Source organism: Lithobates pipiens, unplaced genomic scaffold, assembly GCF_037356315.1.
Source record: "Lithobates pipiens isolate NorthernLeopardFrog02 unplaced genomic scaffold, aLitPip1_a1.2 Scaffold_10, whole genome shotgun sequence".
NCBI classification, from domain to species: Eukaryota; Metazoa; Chordata; class Amphibia; order Anura; family Ranidae; genus Lithobates; species Lithobates pipiens.
Genome location: NW_027507686.1, coordinates 207207566 through 207234788, shown reverse-complemented (window position 1 = coordinate 207234788; position 27223 = coordinate 207207566). Strand labels below are relative to the sequence as shown.

General features: G+C 43.5%; 1 protein-coding gene across 1 annotated transcript in view; it reads left to right on the top strand.

The window, feature by feature from the left end:
* Positions 1 to 27223, top strand: part of DCDC1 (doublecortin domain containing 1) — a 680197-nt gene that overhangs the window by 6143 nt on the left and 646831 nt on the right. The gene's annotated exons all lie outside the window — the stretch shown is intronic.

The following is a 27223-nucleotide window of genomic DNA, read 5'->3' as shown; positions in this document are numbered from 1 at the left end:
TGAAAGGCAAAGAGTGTCATATTGGGCTTTAATAGCTAAGCCAAAAAGCAATGTGCAATGCTGTGTAACCCCTGAGCCAGGCAGCAATCATTGTTCATCATTGTCCTCATATCTACTGTATGTGACAAGCAGCACATTGGTTTTAATGATTAGCATTCTTCTTAGCAGCACTGATAGCTTGGGTTCAGTTACCCCCAGGTACACAATCTGCATGGAGTTTGTATGTCCTTATCTTGTCTGTATAGGATTCCTTCAGTTTCAGTCTACAGTCTAAAATCATACTGACTAATAAAACCAAACGTGTTTTGTCCTTGGCAAGTTTATTGGACTGAAAGTACTGGGCTGACCCCTGCAGTGATACTGTTTCAAGGCCCCCAGGTTCCGACTCTGACTTCAGACTACTTCAAGCCAACTTCTAGCCGACTTGTACCCATAGATTTCAATGGACGTTGCCTCCAAGTCGGATCCTTATCTTAATTGATGTGATTTGGATCCGACATTACAGGAAGATTACCCAGGAATTCCCTGAAAGTCACTTTTGTTGCTAGCAGTTTAGACATTAAAGGCTGTGTGTTGAGTTATTTTGAGGGGACAGCAAATTTACACTGTTATACAAGCTGTACACTCACTACTTTACATTGTAGCAAAGTGTCATTTCTTCAGTGTTGTCACATGAAAAGATAAAATTAAATATTTACAAAAATGTGAGGGGTGTACTCACTTTTGTGAGATAGATACTGTGTGTATGTGTGGTCGCTGAAGATCTGCGGGGGACATGCAATTAAAATAAAAACAGCAGTAACCAGCAGCAGCAGTGCATCAGTAGAAAGGCTACCGTAGGAGGGCTCGTTAAACTCAGCAGCTCCTTAGGGGGTCATCATCACTTTATATTATTAAGACCCATCCACACGATCAGAAAATCATAAGAAAAATACAGCTTTCAAAGCAATTGTACGATGATCTGATCGTTAGTACACAGCTTTTGAGAGCCGATCACGACAATTCATGCAAAATGATCCAATGGGACAAGCACAAACATTTTTCTTGTATGACACCAGATCGTACGATTTTCATTTAACCAGTTGCGGACTGCCCATCGTAGATTTACTACAGCAGGGTGGCCGCTCTGCGCCAGATCACAAATCTAGTACGTGATCTGCCACTTCCGGGTCTGGGGTGCACACGCGTGCCACCGGCGACCTGCGATTGGACACAGCAGAAGCCAATCAGCAGGACCCATCGGGAGAAGGACAGTTTGCCTATGTAAACAAGGCAGACCACCATTCTGTGAGAGGGGAATGTGCTGATCCTGTGTTCCTGCTAAGATCTTTACATTCCTGCAGTCAAAGCACATCCCCAACAGTTATTAATCACTTTTAGGGAACACAGTAAACCCTTTGATCGCCCCTGATGTTAACCCCTTCCCTGCCATTGTAATTTGTACAGCGACAGTGTATATTTTTTTAGCACTGATCACTGCATTAGTGTCGCTGTTCCCCAAAAAGTGTCAAAAGTGTCAGTTAGTTGTCTGATTTGTCCGCCGCAATATCGCAGTCCCGCTATAAGTCGCTCATTTTCAAAATTGTTGGTGTTTTTTCATATATAGCGCAAAAAAAACAAAAAAACAAAACGCTGGGGTGATTAAATACCAACAAAAGAAAGCTCTATTTGTGGGGGGAAAAAAAGGACACAAACTTTTTTTTTTAGTACAGCATTGCACGCCTATGCAATTGTCAGTTAAAGTAATGCAGTACTGTATCGCAAAAAAATGGCCTGGTCACGAAGGGAGGTAAACCTTCTGGAGTTGAAGTGGTTAATCAGTACAGTTGTTCAAAAATATAATACAAATACACTACAACACATTACACCACTTCAGATTTTTTTTTTCTGTCGTACGAGAATTTTTGGAACTTTAGTAAACTCTTCATTTTCGATATGGAGACTAGTATGCAATAAAATGGATGATCATTCGTCCGATAATCTCATTGTGTGTATAAGGCATTAGGTAGCTAATGCATGTACCTACTGGCAGCAGAGGCAAAGAGGTGGCTTTTCTCTGTTAAGCGATTGGCTCACGTTTGTTATCCGTTATTAGTAGTGACAGTCATCCCATATGAGGTTATTTACACAGTCTATTTGCAATATTCTAAGCCAGGTTTGAACCAGTAAAAGAAGTGGGTAGTTTGTGTAATAGATAGGCACCAAAATGGTGTGCCTATAGGCTCCAGTGATGAACATCCATCCCTTTCACCAAATCACGTGTTTTTTCTGCTCTTTACTGTCCCTTTTGGTCAACTTCTGTATTGTTGTCTGATCTTTTGCATTGGTTCTGAGCATGTGTGTTGGTACTTTGGACCAAAGTTCGATGGTTTTCTGTACACACGATCTGACTTTGCTCCGTCTGACTTTTTTGTTGGTGAAAATTTTGTCTGTCTGCAGAAGGAACTTTTGTCCGGCGAAAAACGAGTTTTGTCCGATGGAGAGTACGCACAGTCAGATGTTGCCTTTAAACAGCTAATTTGCATGTTTGTTGTCAAAAAGTCTGATCGTTTGTACGGGCCTTAGCAAACATGTTATACTTAACCTGCTTTGTGTAATGGTTTTGCACAGAGCACTCCTGATCCTCTTCTTTTTGGGACTACCGTAAGCGGTCCTGGCTCCTCCCCCTTCCAAGTGCCCCCCAATAGCTTGCTAATTGGCTCACTGGCTGTTATTGACAGCAGCGGGAGCGATTGTGTGAGCCAATGAGGAGAGAGAGACTCAGGAGAGCCGCTGCTCTTGTGCATATCGCTGGATCGAGATGGGTATAAGGTGGGGGGGACGCTGCAACCAGAAGGTTTTTTTTACCTCCATGAATTAAGGTAAAAAAAAACCTTGAGCCTTTAAAACCACTTTAGGTAGTTTGGAACATTACGATGGTATGTGTATATTCTTACTTGAATCTTGCTGTCTGTTGTGTATTTTTTCAAGATCTGTGCACTAATCCTATGTGAAGCTTTGCCTCTGTGCAGGGACATTAGCTAATGCTATTGAATAATCGTTGAGATGACAGGCTACACTAATGCTGCGTACACACAATTGGAATTTACGTCAGAAAAAGCTCTGATGGTTTTCCCGTCGGAATTCCGATGGAATTTCGCTCAAACCGTCTTGCCTACACACGGTCACACCAAATTCCGATGGTCAATAACACCGCGACATACAACACGTTCGACTGCACTATAAAAGAGAAGTTTAATGCTTCCGAGCATCTGTCGAATTGTTTCCAAGCACGCAACGGAATTTTGCGTGTCAGAATTGCATACACACGATCGGAAAATCCAATAGAAAGGTTTTCTGTCGGGAAAGTCCGTCGGAAATGCAGACAGAAAAAGACTGATGGGCATACACACGGTCGGAAAATCTGATGATTTTAAGATAAGAAGAAGAGGGTAGGGAGGGGAGCCAGATTCCGGGGGGAGCACCTAGTTCGTGTTAATTAGGTTCCAGGGGTGAGTGAGATTCCTACGTAACTAGCCCAGGGTTCAGCCCATGTTGATCCACAATATCTTTCATTTAGCTGCTTAGAATGAGACCATGGGTCGTTTCCAAGCTTTGGCAATTGTCATCTTTGCCCCCAAAAGGATAAAGAAAATTAGCTTTTGGGTTTGTTTGGGGGGTTTGAGGTATGGGGTTAATTCAGGAGTGCCACTTGGGCAGACTTCGGAACTGAGTGTAACGATACTTTCTTAATAAGGCCGAACATTTTGTTCCAAGACCCTCTAATTTTTGGGCATTCCCACCAAACGTGGATTATGGAACCAAGGATGTGGCATTCCCTAAAACACAGTGAGGAGGCTGAAGGGAACATAATATCTAGTGTAGTGAGTACCAGGTACCATCTAGTGATTACCTTCAGGTTGGCTTCAACTAAAGAGACGTTCATTATATCTTTAAAGGCTCTTGATATTGCTTGGTGCCAGTCCTCCAGGTCCCAGATTTTCTGTAAGTTACTTTCCCAAGCTTCCATATATGGAAACCTGGAAGAGGGTTCGGAAAGGGCTGTGTAGATTATTGATATCCCACCTTTTTGCTCTGTTGCCTGTCTGCACCAATGTTCATAGTTTGTGAACTCTGAGGCCGCGTACACACAGGCGGACTGTTCGCCCAACTTTGTCCGCTGAACAGTGTTTCAGCGGACAGTCCGCTCGTGTGTGGGCTTCAGCGGACAGTCTCAGCGGACAGTCTGACGAACAAAGTTTTTCGGAATTCCCGTAAGACAGTCCGCTGAAACTTGGTTTGAGCGGACAGTCCGCTCGTGTGTAGGCTTGTTCGTCAAACTAAGTTCCGCGCATGCTCAGAAAGGATTTACACGCCGAAGGTTGCATTGCAGTGTATAGGACGTAGTTTTTCTAGTCCCGTCGTACGTGCCGTTCACGTCATCGCGCACGCTTTCAGCGGACTGTTCGTTCATCGTGTGTGGTCAAGTCCGCTCATGCAAATTTTGAGCGGACTGTTTGTCGGATTGTTTGACAAACTAAGTTGGGCGAACAGTCTGCCCGTGTGTACGTGGCCTCAGGGTGCGGATTTGTTCTTCCAGATTGAGGAGAGAAGTTGGGAAATTTGCTGAAACCTTAATGTCTCTAAGATTGGTAGTTCTAGTTTGTTTATACAGTGTTTCAGGGTCAATGAGCCTGCTACATAGAAATAGTGTCCAATATGGAACATCTCCTTGTCCTGCCACCATTGGAAGGATTTAATGTCCATGCCTGGTAGGAATTGTGGGTTGTGGAATATGTGCGCTAGAGGGCGAATTTCGGAGGTCAGGGAGGGTATTTGGCTCAATTCATCCCATAACGTTAAGGAGTGGGATAGAGTGAGAGACATTATGGGGGTCAAGATAGTCTAGCGTATATTCTGGGACTGCTTGTCTTTCTATGTGAATTCAATCGGGTTTCTCAAATTTAGAGTAGACCATGGATAGTTGAGCTAGTCTTACCGCCTTATAATACCACAAAAGGTTGGGTAGGCCTAGGGTCCCTTTTGATTTGGGGCTAAATAGGATGCCTTGGTGGGTCTATATCCCCTTTTCCCCCCAGATAAATTTGGTTATTTTCTTTTGGAATGCTTTGAGTTGATCTCTTCTGATCGCCAAGGGAAGTGATCTAAAAAAGTAGAGGAGTCTGGGTAATAAAGTCATCATGATAGAATGAATTCTACAGAGCCATGATAGTTGAAATGAGGACCAGGTTTTGAAGTCAGATTCGATTTGTGGAACATGGGGGGGGGGGGAATTCGCCTGGTATAGTTGTTTGACCTTGGGGGTGATGTTTATACCAAGATATCAAATTGAGGATTCACTCCATTTGAATTTGAAGGCTGGTTTCAGATGCTCAACTATGGGCTGGGGCAGGGAGACATTTAGTGCTTGGGATTTGGCAAGGTTCACCTGCAGTCCTGAGACATTCTCAAAGGAGTCTAGTAATTTCAAATGTTGGGCTAAGTGGTGATTGGGGAAGTGACGAATAGCATGATATCGTCTGCGAATAGTGCACATTTGTGGTTGGTACGTCCACATTGGACCCCCCTGATATTCGGATTAGTCCTTATTGCTATTGCTAGGGTCTCTATAGCTAAGGTGAATATCAGGGGTGATAGTGGACAACCTTGTCGGGTACCCTTGGAGATTTTGATAGGGTCTGAGTAGTAGCCCTGCAATCTAATCCTTGCTTCGGGGGTTATGATATAAAGATCTCAGGATTCCCAGGAAGTTCTCACCGAAACCCCAACACTTGAGGACTGCAAATAAATACAGCCAGGAGAGTGAGTCGAAGGCCTTCTGAAGGTCTAACGACAGCAAAAGACCCTCCTAGGAGAGATCCCTGTCCCACCCAGACTGAAGGATTGAGATTATGTATATAGCCCGCCTTACTTGATCTTGGCCCTGTCTTCCTGGGATAATTCCCACTTGGTCTTTGTGTATATAGCAGTTGATGAAGGACCCTACTCTGTTTGCTAAAATTTTAGTCAGGATTTTCAAATTATTGTTAAATAATGATATGGGCCTGTATTTCTCAACAAATTCTAAGTCTCTGTCTGGCATCGGAATGACTGAAATGAATGCCGCATTAAGGTGAGGGTCTAGAATTTAGCTAGGCGTGGGGCTAGGATTTCTGCAAATGTTTTGTAATAAGAAATGGAAAATCTGTGGGGGCTGGGGGCTGAGCCCCCTTTCGAGTTTTTGATCACATCGAGGACCTCTTCCGCTGAAATGGGGGCATCCATTAATTCCCTGTGGTAATTCTTTAATGTGGGGATAGGTAGGTAATTTAGAAAGGAATGTATTTTGGACTCGTCAATTGTGGTCTCTCCCTGGTACAGTTTTGAATAGAATGATTGAAATGTTTGTAATATGCTTTGGGGGTTTAGGGTCGTAAGTCGTTATTTTGTCCTTATGTTGATAGAATTTAGCTCCCAACCAACAGGTGGCTTTCTCGGCCTTGAGCGTGCGTGCTAGGTTTAAGGCTAAGCGTGCAGTATCAAGTGCTATGGAGACCTTAGAGGGGTCTTGCTTATGGCGTTTGCTTAAAATCACAAAATCTTCCTCCAGCTTATCTATGTTCGAGGATCTTTCCTTTTTTAACTGAGTCGCTATCTATATAAGCTTCTTGCCTCGGATCATTGCTTTGTGGGCTGCCCATAGTGTCTCGGCCAAAATGCCATTTCCGTCATTGAGGAGAAAATATTCTATAAATGCCTTTTCAATTTCAAGGACTCTAATGGGGTCATTAAGTATCGATTCATTGAGGTTCCAATGTGTCATGTGTGGTCTGGTGGGGCACCCTCGTAAAATAACAAGAACCATGGAGTGGTCAGATAGAGCTGTGTCTTTAATGTGGGCTTTGCTGACAAAGGGGATGGGCTTAGTGGAGATGAATATGTGGTCAATTCTGGAGTAAAATTGGTGGGGGCTCGAATAGTGTGTGTAGTCACGTTTTATGGGGTTAAGTTCCTGCCATATGTTCTTGTTGGTATACTAGTTTGGCGATGTTAGAGCTCTGTCTAGTGGGGCGAGTTAGTTGTGAGGCTGAGGGTTTCGACTTGTCTAACGATTGGTCATTAGACAATTGTTTGTTGGGGGCGTAATAAGAAATGAAGGAAAAGAGATGATCATCCATCTCTATATTCGAGTTGCACTGTAAATTAGCATTTTTTTGCAAATAATATAGCCACCCCCTTTGTCTTATCCTGAGCATTTGCTAAATAGAATTGTGGGAAGTGACCATGGAGGAAGGAGGGGATATACTGTCCTGGGAAGTGCGTCTCCTGTAGCATTACCACAACCATTATTTGGGAGTGGCAAGCCCAGAGAACTTTCTTTCACTTGATAGCTGAGTTTAGGCCCTGAACATTGTGTGAGACTACTCGGAGTGCTGGAGTAGGTGTGGAACTATGTGGCATGGCAGATGGAGAAAAAAGCGATATCTTTACAGGGATCACTTACCCTCTGCTTTGAAGTCAGGGGAGGATCTAGATGTGGCTGGAAGTTGAACCTGGGACCTGGAGGAAATGAGATGCGTGGTTGACGCAATCAATCAAAACCATCAAATCCATATATAGGCACAAGGAAGCCTGCAGTAGTGAAAAAGTGAGCTCCAATGCATTTCAACATTCAAATACTGTGTATCTTTTTCAGGAGATCGGGGAATTGATAAAAAAAAAAAATATATATATATATATGACAACCCCAGTGATATAAGTAACTCAGTGCAGTCGCTGTAGATCCGAGGGGGATATGCAAGGAAAATAAAAAACAACATTTTAGCTTGCACATGATTGGATGATAAAATCAGCAGAGCTTCCACGCATTTCAGATCTACCCCTTAGATTTAGAGCGACTGCACTTTCAATTGCACTTGCAGTGCAAAGTGGATTTGCCTTTCGTAAATAACCCCCATAGTGTTTATGGGCACTACAATTCATTAAAGTGTATTTTTTTTTTTGTTTACTGAAAATGTGCATTTTAATAATGGCTATGCACATTTTGTCATAAAAAAAATTACAACGACCACTATTTCATTCTCCGGGGTCTCTGCTTTCAAAAATATATAGTTTTGGGGGGTTCCAAGTAATTTTCTAGCAAAATGAAAAATGCTGATTGTTACATGAGAATGTATAAGAGAAATGTCAGAATCGCTGTGCTTAAAACCGCAAAAATATGCAATAATTATTTACTGAAAATATACTATACCCTCTTTTGTCAGACTACAGGTTTACATAGAGAATAAATGAAGCCTTGTGTAAATCTATTTTCAAACATTATTTTTGGTTTACCTAAATATTGGTCATATTGGGAAGCAGAATTTAGCAAAGACGTTGAATATTCTTTGCATTTAATAGTACATGTGGGTAATTGTCTTCCAGATGCAGCTGGGAGGTTTTTGATGAATATAAGTGTTTTCTTTTAAGTAATATATTATTTCAGTAAAAATTCCTGATCTGACTGTTCTCGTTAAGCTGGCATGATAAAAGGACATTCATTGCAGGTCATTAATTGCATTACACTCCAATGTATAATCTGAATGAGCAAAAGGTGATAATTTGTAGGTTAAAATGTGTTAAGTAGTTGAAATGCAGCCTATTTAACTTAATTAAACAGTGTAGTGAAAATGTCTCTTTGGTAAATGGGCGAAAGTCACCTTTTGGGTCTTACATTTTTTGATTTTTTTAGAATTTGAAGGGGAATCACAGGTCAGTACATACACTCAGCTGGCAAAGTAAGTTTTCCGGGACTGGTATGATCTCTGATAGACATTTCGATATCAGAGTTATTCAGAAGAACACGTCTTATAACTAAGTAGAGGGTTCAGGAGCCCATATCAACTGTCAAATTGAGTTTACTATTGTCTGGTTGCTTTGTATGATATACTTAGCTGCCATATGTGCATCACCTTTGCTCTTTACATTGCCCTATTGCATAAACCCGTTAACTAAAGCTGGTGATAGATCTGTCAGTTTTTTGCTCAACCTGTGGGTTGAATGAAAAAAACTGACCTGATCTCCTCATCCACACATTCGAGGTGGATAGGGGAATCCATCCCGCTACGCCATTGTATTCTGACAGCAGGGAGACATCCCTACCTTCGGAATACACAAATCAGTGCTGCAGTCTATAGCCTTTCGTGCTGATCGAGAAGCTTTTTTCTACAGGTTGGTTGAACAGAAGTTAATCACCCACAGTGACCATACAAAGATCGGAATTCAGTTGGTCCCTACTAAACTTGCCAACTTTCGATCCATGTATGGTCAGTTTAAAATATAGCAGGATTCTTTAATCAGAAGTAGCGATGCTAACCTCTACAATTGTTTATCAACTATAGCCATAGGAACTTTAGCCATAGTTACCAACAATAGTTTTTTTTGGGGGGCAAACCGAGTTTTTTAAAACTTTTTTTTTTAGCTGTGCTGCATTTGAGATAGTGTCTCAGGATATCAGCGAAATACTATCTAATTACGGTAATGTATATGAGGCCATGAGAAAACCTAAATTGGTAGCTTGAACTGGTTCTTCAGCTTTTGGCAGCAAGTGACATACACAGAAAAACAACGAGCGGAATTGGCCACATGAGACCGGACTAAGTCCGTTCGCTTTGAACGTGATGATGTAAACAGGACTAAACAAGGAAGTTCAATAGCCAGTAGCCAATAGCTGCCCATGCGTCGTATTTGGTCCGTTGGACTAGCACACAGACAAACGGTTTTCCCAATTTTTAGTCCATCGGATAGATTTGAAACATGTTCTATTTCTAGGTCTGTCTGATTTTTTTTTTTTCTATAAAAAGCAGCCGGACTAGCACACAGACGATCGGATTGTCCGACAGACTGATCATGTCGGACCTAGTCTTCCGGAAAGTCCGGTTGAGTGTACGTGGCATAAGGCTCATAGGAGTGCAGTTCCTTCTCTACTCCGTGACTCATTTTCAGCCGACAGCAGGATAAAGTCCACTGATGGCTGATGTCACTTTGCTGGTCCAGGCTCTGAAAAAATCCTGACTGCATGGTCGGGATCGGCCCGCTGAGAGCCTGCCTGATCCAGCCCCCCCCCCCCACCCCCTTCACAGCCCAGCAGAGCCGATGACAGTCATCGCTGTCTGCCAAGAGTGGCGGGAAGAACAGAGTGATCAGTAGTGTTTGATCGCTCAGTTCTCAGGATTGAACCAGCGGGGACAGCTGCAGTTGGAATTGTTGCTGGAGCCATCTAGGTGAGAGTAATTTTTTTTTTTGCCATTCCCGTACTTCTCTTTCAACCTCCAAAATCCCATGGTTTTCAATGGTGCAATAGCGCATAGCAAAGCTTGTAACTGAAAAAAGTACATGAGCTTCTTTTGAGCTACAAATTTACTTTGCATTATATTTTTGTTTTTGCATTTAACAAACATTTAGGTCATGGTAACAATTGCAATGTCATAGCCAGTATTTAGATTTTTCATTTCTTTTTATGTTTAGGTCAGTATTATATTGCATTAGTAGTTACTGTAATGGCTCAAACAGTAATTTCTAAACATAATGAATACCAAATACTCCTCCTAAATCACAGGAGAAAACATGCAAAAGGGATATGTGTTTAGCAGGCTTAAAGACAAACTCTCATTATTTTCTTTTTAGCCTATTTCCTCCGGCAGCCAAATACATATAGCACTTGACCCTGTTGTTATCAGTGACCCTGTTGTTCAATAAACACACCTCCTAATCCTGGCTGTAGCTCTACCCTCTTTTGCAGCCCAAATTATGGGTGTTCCTATGTAGGGAGGTACAGCCAGCACAGAGCCCGTCCCCTCACTAAGCTCAGTGATCTGTCACTTTTATGAATGAACAATCAGTGCTGATCTTATACACAAGAAAACAAAACTAAAGGGACATCTGCCTATACAGGTCAGAAAGGAGCATACATCAAATTCATAAAAAATATATATTTTATTAAAGTATCACAATATTAAAAAGACACAGTCTTACACCTATTTTTTCTTAAAACAAAACAGCATTTTTGCATTTGGGAGAGCATTGCATGAGACTTGATAATAGAGAAAAAGTACTATTAGGGTCAGTTCTCACAGCCGATGCTTTGTTTCAACAATGGCTTTTTTCTTGCCACTCTTCTATAAAGGCCAGATTTGTGGAGTGCACGACTAAGCCCTTGTACACACGGTCGGACATTCTGAAGGAAAATGCCCGATAGGACCGTATTGTCGGATAATCCGACCGTGTGTGGGCTCCATTGGACTGTTTCCGTCGGAATATCCGACCGACAAAGTTTTAGAGCTGGGCTATAAAAATTTCCGACAATATGATCCGATCGGACTTTGTCCGATTGTGTGTAGAGAATTCCGATAGGACAAAGTGCCACGCATGCTCAGATCAAATTCCTAGACCAAAGCTATTGGCTACTAGCCTGGACGTAGTCCCGTGTAACGATTTTCCGCCAACTTTGTCCAACCGTGTGTATGCAACACAAGTTTCTGACAAAATCCGTCAGACAAAATCCGACGGATTTTGTTGTTGGAATGTCCGACTGTGTGTACAAGGGCTAATAGTTGTCCTGTGGACAGATTCTCCCACCTGAACTTTGGATCTCTGGCCTCTTGGCTGCTTCTCTGATTAATGCTCTTGTACGGTCTGTGAGTTTAGGTGGGCAGCCATGTCTTGGTAGGTTTGCAGTTGTGCCATAATCTTTCCATTTTCGGATGATGGATTAAACAGTGCTCCATGAGATGTTCAAAGCTTAGGATACTTTTCTTTATAACCTAACCCTGCTTTAAACTTCTCCACAACTTTATGCCTGATCTGTCTGGTGTGTTCCTTGGCCTTCATGATCCTGTTTGTTCACTAAGGTTCTTTAACCACTTGCTTACTGGGCACTTAAACCCCCCTCAGTCCCAGACCAATTTTCAGCTTTCAGCGCTGATGCACTTTGAGTGACAATTACGCGGTCATACAACACTGTACCCAAATGAAATTTTTATCATTTTTTTCCCACAAATAGAGCTTTCTTTTGGTGGTATTTAGTTACAGCTCGGAGTTTTATTTTTTGCTAAACAAACAAAAAAAGATGCAAAAAAAAAAAAAAAAAAAATCATGTTTTAATAGTTTGTTATAAAATTTTGCAAACGGGTCATTTTTCTCCTTCATTGAAGTGCGCTGATTAGGCGGCACTGATAGGCTGCATTGGTGGGCACTGATGGGCTGCATTGGTGGGCACTGATGGGCTGCATTGGTGGGCACTGATAGGCTGCACCGGTGGGCACTGATAGGCATAGTTAAGGCGGCACTAATAGGCACAGATAAGGCGGCACCGATGGGCACAGATAAGGCGGCACTGATGGGCAAAGATGGGCACAGATAAGATGGCACGGATGGGTGGCACGGATAAGTGGCACGGATGGGTGGTACGGATGGGCACTGATAGGTACCACAGATAGATGGGACTGATGGGCACTGATAGGTGGCACTGATAGGTGGCTCTGATAGGTGGCACTGCTGGGCACTGATGGGCGGCACTGCTGGGCACAGATGGGCGGCACTGCTGGGCACTGATGGGCGGCACTGGGGTGCAGCACCTTTGAGGCAGATTGGGTGGCACTGTGGGTGGCACTGTGGGTGGCACTGTGGGGTGGCACTGTGGGTGGCACTGTGGGGTGGCACTGTGGGTGGCACTGTGGGCACTATGGGCACTGACGGGGGGCACTGACGGGGAGCACTTACTTTTGCTTTTATTTTATTTCAGGATGGCACTGCGGGAGGCAGGTGGGCACAGGCAGGTGGCAGGTGGTCCCTTGTATTGATGGCCGTGATCGGGACTGATGTCCCGATCACGGCCGCCGGCGATCGGCTTTTTTTTTCTCTCCTCGCGCTGTCAGCGCGAGGAGGAATAATAGCCGATTACCGGCTCCGTTCTATCACATGATCAGCTGTCATTGGCTGACAGCTGATCACGTGATAAGGGGTCGGGATCGACCCCTTACACGGATCGGTGATCAGGCGAGTCTCACGGACTCGCCGATCACAGAGCGCGCCGCGCGCGCCCCTCAGGGGGCGCGCAGGCCGCTCGTAACCGGAACCACGTCAATAGACGTAGTCCCGGAAATGTAGGTCCGCGCTAATGCCGTCATTTGGCAATAGCGCGGATCTGTAGTGGTTAACAAACTTCAGAGGGCTTCACAGAACAGCTGTATTTATACTGAGATTAAATTACACACAGGTGGACTCTATTTACTAATTAGGTGACTTCTGAAGGCAATCGGTTCCACTAGATTTTAGTTAGGGCTATCAGAGTAAAGGGGGCTGAATACAAATGCACACCACTGTTTTTATATTTATTTGTAAAAAAAAAAAAAAAAAAATGGAAAACCATTTATCATTTTCCTTCCACTTCACAATTATGTGCCATTTTGTGTTGGTCTATCACATAAAATACCAGTAAAGTACATTTACGTTTTATGTGGTAACATGACAAAATGTGGAAAATGTCAAGGGGAATGAATACTTTTTCAAGGCACTGTAGATATATTCATATATACGATTATTTTAATTCATTGTTTTAAATAAAGAATTTCAGTGAAAAAAAAAATCTAAACAGATAAGAATCGCCATTGTCATTGCACAATATATAATATATAAATAAATATTAGCAGCCAGACAGCAATTATGACCTGTCATCTAGCTGCTAATTGACTTTGTTACCATTTCATTGCCATTAGCAAAGAGTATGAAGTTGTTATGAGGAGATAAGGTGTCAGGATATAGGTGAGATGTTGTGGCCATACACAGGACTGCTAATCGTCGTAAGGAGATGTACAGCAGAAAAACACAATGGCTTCCATGGTTAATGGCTTAACAATTTCAGTGCCATCTTTATGCACAACAAAGTTTTTTTTTTTTTGGCTTAGCAAAAAATAAAAGTTGGATTGTATAAATGGTAACTATTGCCTAATAGTTGTTTACTCGCCTATTGAGAGCACCATATACAAGGAAAAGGTTAAGCAGGTTATGCCAATGTTTTGGACCTCTTTAGGGATGTTGTGTGGTATACTACAAATCTCTGTATTGTGACCCTGGACTGGTTGATTTGGCTTCCAAACATATTTTTCTTCTGTCTAATTTGTCAATTTAAACAACAAATTGAAAAAAAATGAGTAATTTGGTTATCTCTTCAAGACTTCTCAACTGCAAGACCATCGTACTCAGATTAAACTGTACAATGCCCGGGCAGTGGCATACATCAGTCATCAGTCATCAGGGAGGAACCAGAAGGTTTGCGGCTCAAAGAGAAGCCAACTAGATTTTGACTTGGACAGACTTCGCCTTCCAGCCTTGTCCACCATTCATTCATATTCCAGGCGTGTAAAAACAAACAAACTGGCAGGTAGACTACCTCCTTGATTCAGGAGAGTGATATCTTCATGACCTCTTTCACAGGTCAAAAACACTGGATGTGGACCTCCTGGCTTTTAGATTCAACAACAAACTGATCCTCTGGTCATAGTTATGGATGCTATGGTGACTCTGTGGGATCAGTTCAACCTGATTGACGCCTTTCCTCCTATGCAGTTCCTTCTTCGTCTTCTCCAAAGGATTAAGGTTGAAGGCATACTCGTGATTCTCATTGCACAAAATGGGTTCAGGCCATTGTGGTACTCAGACCTCATCAGACTCCTGGCAGACCCTGAAGTAGCTCTTCCAGATTGTCTACATCATCTGTCCCAAGGACCAGCTTACCATCCTGTTTAGTTGTGGCTTTGACGGCTTTGCTGCTGAAGTCCAGTTCCTAAGGGATAGTGGCCTATCTGATTTTTTTTTTCAAAAAATTAAGAAATTAATTTCTCACAAGTTAGCTTTCTTTGCATAAAGCTGGCCAAGGAAGTTTCATCCCAATAAATACTCTATGGTATTTATCCTCACCTTTCTCCATTCTGGTTTGGATCAACACTTGGCCCCAATGACCATCCACAAACAAATCTTAGCTCTAGAAATTCTTTTTAAAAACACTTACCCCTCACTCTTTGTCCTTACTAACACGTTTCAAGCTAAAAAATAAAAATCTCTCCCTGCAAGGTAAAGCATAATATGCTAGAATGCACTGCAAACTAGCACATTATCAAAGACTTACCTTGAAATGTTAACCTCCAGTGCATGCTATCGCCACTGCAGATGCTTCCATCTTCACCCCGGTCTTCCTTCCATGTTCACGGGCTCTGGCTGTCGATGACCTGCACGCTGGAGTCACGACTGTGGCACAGAGCTCTGAAGGAGTGGCATGGGCATGCTGTTCCTTCATGCATCGGAGACGTCAACAGCTGCTGCTCCCTAGAATATATCTTAAATGGTGCACGTTTAGGAGATATTCATTTAAAAAAAATAGAGAGTTTACTACCACCTTACGTGCATTCATTCTAAGTGATGTGTAAGTGTAATCTGTGTGAGCAAGTGGTAAAGTCTTCCCCCTGACACAATGCCTTAATTTAGTTGTTTTTTTTAACCGCTTTAGCGCCGGAAGATTGGCTGCTGAATGACCGGGTAATTTTTTGCGATACGGCACTGCGTCATTTTAACTGACATTTGCGCGGTTGTGCGACGCTGTACCCAAACAAAATTGTCGTCCTTTTTTTCCCACAAATAGAGCTTTCTTTTGGTGGTATTTGATCACCTCTGCGGTTTTTATTTTTTGCGCTATAAAGAAAAAAAGCGTCATTTTTGAAAAAATAATATTTTGTACTTTTTTGTTTTTTTCTAAAAAAGCGAATTTTTTCTGAGTTTAGGCCGATATGTTTTCTTCTACATATTTTTGGTAATAAAAATCGCAATAAGCGTATATTGATTGGTTTGCGCAAAAGTTATAGCGTCTACAAAATAGCGGATAGATTTATAGCATTTTTAGTTTTATTATTATTTTTTTTTACTAGCAATGGCGGCAATTTCTTATCATGACTGCGACATTATGGCAGACACATCGGACAATTTTGACACATTTTTGGGAACATTGGCATTTATACAGCGATCAGTGCTATAAAAATGCACGGATTACTGTAAAAATGTCACCGGCAGTGAAGGGGTTAACACTAGGGGCAATCAGGGGGTTAACTGTGTTCCCTAGGTGTGTTCTAACTGAAGGGGGGGTGGGACTTGCTAGGGGAAGAGATAGATCAGTGTTCATACTTTGTATGAACAGACGATCTGTCTCTTCTCCGCTCAGAGAACCGGGATCTCTGTGTTTACACACAATGATCCCGGTTCCCGCCGTGTCACGAGCGATCGCGGGAGCCCAGCGGTCATCGCTACCGTCGGGCATTTGCATCAGCTCCAGGGGTGATCTGCAGGCGCGCGCCCTTAGTGGCCAGAAAAGAAAGCGACGTAACATAACGGCGATGCGCGCAGCCAAGCCATGTTGCAGCAGTACAACTGTGGCAGCTGGTCGGCAAGCGGTTAAGGGCAGTGCCATATTTGCTTAGGCATCGTCCATTGTTCACAAATGTCTCACACAGATCAACCCCTGCTGCAGCCTCTCACCTTGTGAATTGCCACAGTTACAATGTTGCATCATGATCCCTGTAGGAGAGGAGACTGATATAATGCTTACTCCAGCCTGCAAAAGGGCAAAACTCAGCTCTTTGGCAGCAAAAACAATGATCAGATAGATATGCCAACAGAGATGAAAAGGAAAAAAACAGCTAAACCTAAAAATGTAGAACCAGCATAGGTGTGCGCGACCTATTGCATTAGGGTTTGCACCCCAAAGCTCAAACACACATGAATGCCACCTGCTGTCATAGGAAGGAGGCTTTGGTGGTGGGAGACAGTTGATTGGGAGCATATTACGCTACACCCTAAATACGAGTTTAATGTGTTCCTAAAGTTGAACCAACCTAGTCTTTAATATAATGAGAGCATTTACACTGGCCACAGGCATCCCCCAACCACCCACCTGGTGCCGCCCCTGGATAATGGTAATTCACATCGGGGGGATTTGGGTGTGCCAAGGCACACCCGGCAGACCCTGTGCGCATGCCTATGAGAACCAGTAAAATTTGGAGCCAAAAACTAATTTAAAGAGTATGTAAACTCAACATTTCCTTTTCCTGATGTGTGCCTGCTGTACCATGTACTTGTATGAAAAAAGCCTCCTGTTCTCTTTGTATGGTTTCCTTTATGTGAAATCCCTGGTGTTCCTGTCAGTCCCTCTGCTTTTCTATTAAAAACGGACCACACTAGGCATCAGCCTACTCTCTTCCAATAATCAGACTTGTCCTGATACACCTCCCCACCTCCACAGCCATTCACTGGGCAGATCAGTGTTCTGCTGTTTCTCCTCTGTCAGCTCTTATGCAGAACAGAGAGCATGTGATCACTTATACATGGACTTTTTTTCGACGGACTAGGTCCAACAGTCCTTTTGACGGACTGTCCGCGGAGTTCTGACTGACTTTCTGAACGAACGGACTTGGCCACACACGAGCACACTAAAGTCCGGTGGATTTGAACTTGATGAGGTACAACCGGACTAGAATAAGGAAGCTCATAGCCAGTAGCCAATAGCTGCCCTAGCGTCGGTTTTCATCCGTTGGACTAGCATACAGAGGAACGCATTTGTCGACTGGACTTGAGTCCGTCGGAAAGATTTGAAACATGTTTTAAATCTAAAGTCCGTCTGATTTTTAGACAGCAAAGGTCTGATGAAGCCCACACACGATTGAATTGTCCGGCAGATTCGCTCTGTCGGACCTAGTCCATCGAAAAAGTCCGGTCATGTGTACGCGGCATAAGGTTACATTCACATTTGACATTTTGGGATCTCGGGCAGAATCGCTTAGATTCTGCCCGCGATCTCAAAACGCACTACAATTACAATTGGGGTTGCATTTATTTTCAATGGCACCTTAAATACGGTGGGATTTTGCTGCGACTTTCAGGCGGCAGACCGCAACGCACAAAGCTTGTAGCCCAAAAAGGAGTACTATTGGAGATCCCAATATGTATATATCCCAGATGTAAATAGAGCCTTATAAAAAAAAGCCAAACAATTATTTAAAATGTTTTTTTTATCCATACACAAATGTTTTACCTTTCATTTCTATTTTAAACAGTATGGGTTGTTTTACAAGGTGAGGGTTTGTGCTTCATCTTTCATCCGATATCTTCCCAAAGCATCTTCATTCTACACATTTATTTTTTAAATTCAAAAACCTTTTTGAAGTATGTTCATTTAAAAAAAAAAAATATTAGTACTTTCCCTAAAAATGATGTATAACTTTACAGCAGGGGTCTCAAATTTTGCGGCCCTCCAGCTGTTGCAAAACTACAAGCCCCATGAGGCATTGCAAGGCTGACAATTACAAGCATGACTCCCACAGGCAGAGGCATGATGGGAATTGTAGTTTTGCAACAGCTGGAGGGCCACCAGTTTGAGACCCCTCCTTTATAATGATACGAGATGATAATTGGATGCTTGGGTGTGGGCAGCCCGCCCCCCCTGCATACTTGGTCAGCGGGACACGTACTACTGACAATCACTTGATTCTCTTAAGCTCCATACACACTATAAGATTTTCTGCTGATTTTTGTCTTCAGATTTACCAAAATCATGTAGTGAAGGGCCTGCCGCATTGCATACACATTGAAACTCCTAAGGTTTGACCTCATATTATATGGTTTTGGTAAATCTGAAGGAAAAACTCAGCAGAAAATCTGATAGTGTGTATGGGGCTTTACAAATACGATCCACCAACTTTTTCCCTGGCCGTATTTTATCACTTAATGGTCTATTTCTAAAAAAAAAAAAAAATTCCTGTGCAAATGTCTTAAAGAGGGAGTCCACTGGAAAAAAAATTATTAAAAGCCAGCAGCTATAAATACTACAGCTGCTGACTTTTAATAAATGGACACTCACCTGTCCCAGGGTCCAGCGATGTCGGCAGCCGAGGCCGATCGATCACTCGGCTCTCGGCTGCTGCCGCCGCCATTCTCGGTGAGGGAATCGGGAAGTGAAGTGTTGCGGCTTCACTTCCCAGTTCCCTACTGCGCATGCGTGAGTCGTGCAGCGCAATGGGAATGGTCCGCGCTGTCTCTGGGACCCGTGTGTCCCAGCAGACAGCGCGCCGGGACAGGAAGAAGCATAGACTCCCGTGGGAGTCTATACCTGGAAGTGGGTGCAAATACCTGTCTTAGACAGGTGCCAACTGTGACAACGGAGGGGGGGAGGGTTCCGATGAGCTGAAGTTCCATTTTAGGGTGGAATCCCGTTTTAAGCATTCACACACCCATCACAAATAATTCCTGTAATTTGTGCATTATGTTTACCTCCTATAGTCATCAGCATCATCTAGTGGCCATAATGTGGTATTTTCTCGATTTGGGTGTTTCAAGAAAATGCCGCATTATGGCCACAAGATGGAGCTGACGATCATAGGAAGTAAACATATTACACAAATTGCAGCAATTACTTGTGACGTGTGCTGGGCAAATGCTTGAGACATGATGATAATTGAAAGTAAATATATTACACAAAGTGCAGATATTATTTGTGATGGCTGTGTGAATGCATTTGCAGTTGCACAATGATTTTTTTTTTTAATTACGAATAGATGCCTTATTGTAATAAGTAAAACTAGAATGTATCCCCTCATTGCCTTTCCTATTTAAACTTCAGTGGTCAGCGTGTGCAGGGTTTTCATTGTCCTCTGCCAGACATAAAAATGGAATACTATAAACCAAAGAATTGTAAACGATCCATTCAGTTTAAAATAGAAATGTAATGTAAAGCAATTTTGTATATATATATATATATATATATATATATATATATATATATATAAAAATTAAACATGGCTTTTTTCTCTTTTTTATAAAATAATCATATTCCCTCTGTTCTCAGCTACATATGAGCAGGGGGAGGAGGTCAAACAGCAGCACACTGGCCTTCCCAGTAAATGGCTGCGCAGGGAAGGGCATCTCAAGACAAGTTTGATCATTGGAGGATAGCATACTGACTTCCCAGTACAGCTAGAGAACTGACTACGGTGTGCTCTCCTGCTTAGTGTGGTCAGTTTTCTAATAGGAGAGCAGAGGGACCGTCAGGATCACCAGGGATTTTACATAAAGGAAGCAATACAAAGAGAACAGGATAGTTTCTCATACAAGTACATGGTAAAGCAAGCACATATCAGGAATATGAAGAGTTAAGGTAACAAACATTTTAAATCATTAGAATAATTGCCTGATCCCAGGCTCTCTACCCACCAACAACACAATCTGGATAGATTTTATGTGTTTTTTCAAGTCCCTGGAGAGTAAAATGGTGGGTGTTGCAATTTTTTATGCCATACAATATTTGCACAGCTATTTATAAAAGGCAAATTAAAAAAAAAAAAAAGAAAAAAGAAAAAAAATCTCTTTAACCGCTTGCCGACCGCCTCACGCCGATATACGTAGGCAGAAGGGCTCGTACAGGCAGAATCATGTACCTGTACGCTGCCCTTTAAGGGGCGGCCAGTCAGGTTGCGGATCCCGTGGACTCAATCGCAGCGGGGTTACCCGCGATCACCTCACAGGAAGGAAGAATAGGGAGATGCTAATGTAAACCAGCATCTTCCCGTTCTGCCTAGTGACAGTGTCACTGATCTCTGCTCCCTGTAATCAGGAGCAGAGATCAGTGCCATGTCACATTTAGCCATGCCCCCCCCCCCACAGTTAGAAACACAGCCCATGACACACTTAACGCCTATACTGCCCCCTAGTGGTTAACCCCTTCACTGCCAGTGTCATTTACACAGGAATCGGTGCATTTGTATAGCACTGATTGTTGTATATATGACAATGGTCCCAAAAATGTGTCAAAAATGTCCCACGTGTCCGCCATTAAGTGGCAATCACAATAAAAATCGCTGATTGCTGCCATTACTAGTAAAAAATAAATAAAAATGAATTAATAAAAATGCCATAAAACTATCCCCTATATTGTAAACGCTATAACTTTTGCGCATACCAATCAATAAACGCTTATTGCGATTTTCTTTTTACCAAAAATATGTAGAAGAATACGTATCGACCTAAACTGAGGAAAAAAAAATTTTTTATATATTTTTGGGGGATATTTATTATAGCAAAATGTAAAAAATAATGCGTTCTTTTTCAAAATTGTCGCTTTTTTTGTTTATAGCGCAAAAAAAAAAAAAAACGCAGGGGTGATCAAATACCACCAAAAGAAAGCTCTATTTGTGGGAAAAAAAGGACGTCAATTTTGTTTGGGAGCCACGTCGCACGATTGCGCAATTGTCAGTTAAAGCAACGCAGTGACGAATTGCAAAAAGTGCTCTGGTCAGGAAGGGGGTAAATTCTTCCCAGGGCTGAAGTGGTTAATGAATTTAAGTGCACAAAAGCACAATATATTACCCATTTTTTGTTCAAATATACAAGATGATGTTATGCTGAATAAATAGATACCTAACATGTCACACTCTAAAGTTTGTAGCCAGTGGAATGACTACAAATTATGGTACACTAAATTATCCATAAGCGACTCTTTAACCACTTAAGGACCGCCGTATTGCCATTGTACGTCATCGCAATGGCACAGGCAGGCACAAGCACGTACATGTACGTGCCTGCCTTCCAGCGGGTGGGGGGTCCGATCGGACCCCCTCCTGCTGGATACGGCGGTCCGGTTCGCTTCAGGAGCGATCCGTGATGAGGGGATGGCCGTTGGTTTCTGGCCACCCCCTCTGGATCGCTCCTGGCCAATGAGAAGCTTCCTCCCACTGTGTATTGTATACACAGGAAGGAGGAAGTTATGTCATTCTCCTCGGGGCGGTCTTTTTGACCGGACTACGAGGAGAAGACTAAAAGTAAGTGCACCAAAACACTACACTGACACATAGGCACACATAGGTACACAAACCCCCCCCCCCCGATCCCCCCCCCGATCGCCCCCCCTCCCCCCCCAGTCACAGTGTCACTGATTGCATTGATCATTTATTTACTGATCACTGCATTCAGTGTCAGTTGTAACAGTAAAAACTGTCAGGGCAGTTAGTGTTAGGTCCAGGGTAGCCCCCTACCCCCCCCCCAATAAAGGTTTAACCCCCTGATTGCCCCTAGAGTTAACCCTTTCACCCCCTTTTGCCAGTGTCACTAAGCGATCATTTTTCTGATCGCTGCATTAGTGTCGCTACTGTCGCTAGGTAGCTAGTTATTTTTTTAGGTTCACCGCCAGGTTTTTATAGCGCTAGGTACCCCGATATACTACCCAATAATGGTTGTAACCCCCTGATTGCCCCTAGTTAACCCTTTCACCCCCTTTTGCCAGTGTCACTAAGCGATCATTTTTCTGATCGCTGCATTAGTGTCGCTAGTGTCGCTAGGTAGCTAGTTCTTTTTTTAGGTTCACCGCCAGGTTTTTATAGCGCTAGGTACCCCGATATACTACCCAATAATGGTTTTAACCCCCTGATTGCCCCTAGTTAACCCTTTCACCCCCTTTTGCCAGTGTCACTAAGCGATCGTTTTTCTGATCGCTGCATTAGTGTCACTAGTGTCGTTAGGTAGCTAGTTATTTTCTTAGGTTCACCGCCAGGTTTTTATAGCGTTAGGTACCCCCATATACTACCCAATAATGGTTTTAACCCCATGATTGCCCCTAGTTAACCCTTTCACCAGCGATCACAGTATAAGTGTCACTGGTGACACTGGTTAGCCAGTTAGTTATTTAGGTTCCCCGTCAGGTTTTTATATAGCGCCAGGGACCCCCATATACTACCTAATAAAAATTTGAACCCCCTGATCGCCCCTAGTTAACCCTTTCACCACTGATCACCGTATAAGTGTTACGGGTGACTCTGGTTAGTTTGCTTTTTATAGCATCAGGGCACCCACCATTTATTACCCAATAAAGGTTTAACCCCCTGATCACCCGGCGGGTGATATCAATTAGGTTTTAGGGTCAGGGTCTGCGTCGCCCCAGGCAGCGCTAGGTTAGTGCCAGTACCGCTAACACCCACACGCAAAGCATAAACCTCCCGTAGTGGTATAGAATCTGAACAGATCAATATCTGATCTGATCAGATCTATACTAGCGTCCCCAGCAGTTTAGGGTTCCAAAAAAACGCATTGTTAGCGGGATCAGCCCAGATACCTGCTAGCACCTGCGTTTTGCCCCTCTGCCCAGCCCACCCAAGTGCAGTATCGATCGATCACTGTCACTTACAAAACACTAAACACATAACTGCAGCGATCGCAGAGTCAGGCCTGATCCCTGCGATCGCTAACAGTTTTTTTGGTAGCATTTTATATTTAAATCCGGAAGGCAGTGCTTGGTTTTCGGGGTCCCGTACGTGGCTAGGCTCCCAAAAAGTCCCCCACATGGGGTATCCCCGTACTAGGGAGAAGCAGCAGAATTTATTTTGGGGTGTAATTTAACTTATGCCCATAGCATGTGTGAGCAATATATCATTTAGTGACAATGTGCAAAAAAAAAAGTTTGTAATATTCCCGCAACTTGTGGCAAAATATAAAATATTCCATGGACTCAACATGCATCTCAGTAATTAGCTTGGGGTGTCTACTTTCCAAAATGGGGTCATTTTGGGGGGTTTTGTGCTATTTTGGCATTTTATGGCCTTCGAAACTGTGATAGGTAGTGAGGAGTGAAATCAAAAATTTGCACCCTTAGAAATTCTGAAGGTGGTGATTGGTTTTCGGGGTGCCGTGCGTGACTGGACTCCCAAAAAGTCCCACACATGTGGTATCCCCATACTCGGGAGAAGTAGCGGAATATATTTTGGGGTGCAATTCCACATATAACCATGGCATGTGTGAGCAATATATCATTTAGTGACAACTTTTTGTAAATTTTTTTTATTTTTTTTGTCATTATTCAATCCCTTAGGACAAAAAAAATAAATATTCAATGGGCTCAACATACCCATCAGCAATTTCCTTGGGGTGTCTACTTTCCAAAATGGGGTCATTTGGGGGGGTTTGTACTGCCCTGCCATTTTAGCACCTCAAGAAATGAGATAGGCAGTCATAAATTAAAAGCTGTGTAAATTACAGAAAATGTACTCTAGTTTGTAGACGCTATAACTTTTGCGCAAACCAAAAAATATACGCTTATTGACATTTTTTTTACTAAAGACATGTGGCTGAATACATTTTGCCCTCAATGTATGACTAAAATTTAGTTTATTCGATTTTTCTTATAACAAAAAGAAGAAAATATCTTTTTTTTTTCAAAATTTTCGCTCTTTTTCCATTTATATCGCAAAAAATAAAAATCGCAGAGGCAATCAAATACCATCAAAAGAAAGCTCTATTTGTGGGAAGAAAAGGACGCAAATTTCGTTTGGGTGCAATATTGCATGACCGCGCAATTACCAGTTAAAGCAGCGCAGTGCGAAATTGGAAAAAGACCTCTGGTCCTTAAGGTGTTTATTGGTCCGGGGCTGAAGTGGTTAAAAGCTTTATAGTTTATCAGTTTAGAGTCACACAGGAGGTCTGGTGCCAGAATTATTCACTCACTCTGATGTTCCTGACAATGATCACCATTTACATATGACATTTTTTTTTTTTCTCATTTTATTTAAATTCATTTTTTAAATGTTTCTATTTATTTTTACATTTATTGCTATATCAGACAATGAAGAATATATATATATATATATATATATATATATATATATATATATATGGGGCAGAATAGGTGCAGGAACTCCTCCCTTCTAAGTCACTTTGTATCTCCGCCCCTACCCACCTCCGAGCACCAACGCTTGGTTCCACCTCTACCCAGCTCCCAGTACAGCCCCTTTTAGAGAATATAGAGTCAAGTATAATTTTGTAGTGCTAGGTATATTGTATTGAATTTAGTATTGATGACAAGAAAAGCAATAAAATAGATCTCTCGCAGCCAGTAGCAACAAAAGACCCCTCCAGCAGCCAGCAGCAATAGACTCTCAAGCAGCCAGCAACAGATCGGCATGCAAAAATAGATCCCCCAGCAACAATAGATCTCCCATCAGCCAGCATCAATAGACCCTCCATCACACTCCAACACCCCTTGCCATTGCATACATTTAGTGCTAATGGTGCCGGACCTGTGTTCTCCCATGTTCCCGCCGAAAAAAAGCCCTGTATATAGGGTGACAACACCAGTGGCGGCTGGTGATAAACTTTTTTGGGGGGGGGAGCAAACAAACACCCCCCCAGGTCTGCACTCAGCCCTCCACAGCCCCTCCACTGAGCCCTCCCTGTTCCCCCAGCACTCACCCCTCCACGGTCCCCCCACGTTCAGCCCTCCACAGTCCCCCCCCCCCTGCACTCAGCCTTTCACGGTCCCCCCGCACTCAGCCCTCCACGGTCCCCCCGCACTCAGTCCTCCATGTTCCCCCCACACTCAGCCCTCCATGGCCCCCCCCGCACTCACCCCTCCATGGTCCCCTTCCTACACTCAGCCCCACACTCAGCCCTCCAAGATCCCCCGCCATGTAGGCCTGAGTGTGGGGAGACCGTGGAGGACTGAGTGTGGGGGGATTGTGGAGGGCTGAGTTAGTGCAGGGGGACCCTGGAGGACTGAGTGCGCCCTCTCAGCCCTCCAGGGTCCCCCTGCACTAACTCAGACCTTCTTAATTCCCCCACCCTCAGCCCTCCACGGTCCCCCCTGCACTCAGCCATCCATGATACCCTCCAACACTCAGTCCTCCATGGTCTCCCCAGACTCAGGCCTCCACGGTCATGCCACACTCAGTTTTCCATGGCCCCCCCACACTCAGCTCTCCATGGTCCCCCCCACACTCAGCCCTCCATGGTCCCCCCACACTCAGTTCTCCATGGTCCCCCCCACACTCAGTTCTCCATGGTCCCCCCCACACTCAGCCCTCCATGGTCCCCCCACACTCAGTTCTCCATGGTCCCACCACACTCAGCTCTCCATGGTCCCCCCCACACTCAGCTCTCCATGGTCCCCCCCACACTCAGCTCTCCATGGTCCCCCCCCACACTCAGCTCTCCATGGTCCCCCCCCACACTCAGCTCTCCATGGTCCCCCCCACACTCAGCTCTCCATGGTCCCCCCCACAATCACCCATCCATGGTCCCCCCGCAATCACCCCTCCACAGTCCCCCCTCACGCAGTCCCTCTGCAGCTTATCCTGATTGGCCCGGGAGGAGAAGCCGGAAGACAATAGCGAGTATTGATTTGCTAGTGTCGCAAGTGGGCTGGTTCAGAGCCCAACCCTTTTTCAAGCTCATTAGAGCCCATGGCTCTAAACATGTGGGTTGAAAAAAAAAAGACACCTATGTGTCCGGCGCCCCGCATGCATCCCCGCATGCAAACTAGGGGGGCGGCGCCCCTTATGGACCGACAGCTCCTGGACAACGCTCTGTCCCTGTCTCCCATTAGTGCTTTTGCATTGCCACCCTGTCACACGGCCTTCCAATAGAAACCACATGTGACTGTTTCAACACAAATTAGACAGGCACGGTCCACTGTTGTCACCATCAGGAAATCTGGAGAAATACCATACAGTCCTCAATAGAGTGCATGTAAATGTAAAGTGGCTGCAAAGAGGCAGCACTGAGATGCAGCAAATAAAATAACGGTGAGAAGTATATTAAATAAAAACGTCAGTGCTTTGGCAAATGCCACCCAATTAGACTTACATCTGCTTTAATACTAGTTAAAATTAAATAAAAAAATCCCAACCCTGTATAATCATATCACGCATGTCACCATGACAACCACGCAAACCGGCATTTTTAGAAAAAGAGGCCAACAATGGCATGTTCTTGACATAAAATCATTATTTAGTTGTACTAAATTTAATTTATTACCCTTAACAAGCAGTCCGCGGAAATTCCATGCTTGACTCGCTAGTACATAAAAGAAAGCGTAATTTGCTTTTAACAGGATTCCCCCTGCCAATTGGGTTTATATATGAGAATTTCAGCAGTTTGGCACCCGCAGAGCTTCGATCGATACCTTCTTAAAATGCTCTTTTTAGGAACAGGCTGCGCATTGTGAACATGTCTTTAAAGTGTGCGGCAGAATCACCTTTCAGCATCGCCATCGTTTGTATCTTATTAGCAATTTCTTTAATTAGTTTTCTTAGTGATAGATAGTTAAAGTAACAGACAAGTGACAGATTGTTTGTCTTTAATGATTTTCTTGTTTCAGGCCCATTACAAAGCAATTAGAAACCTGACAGCG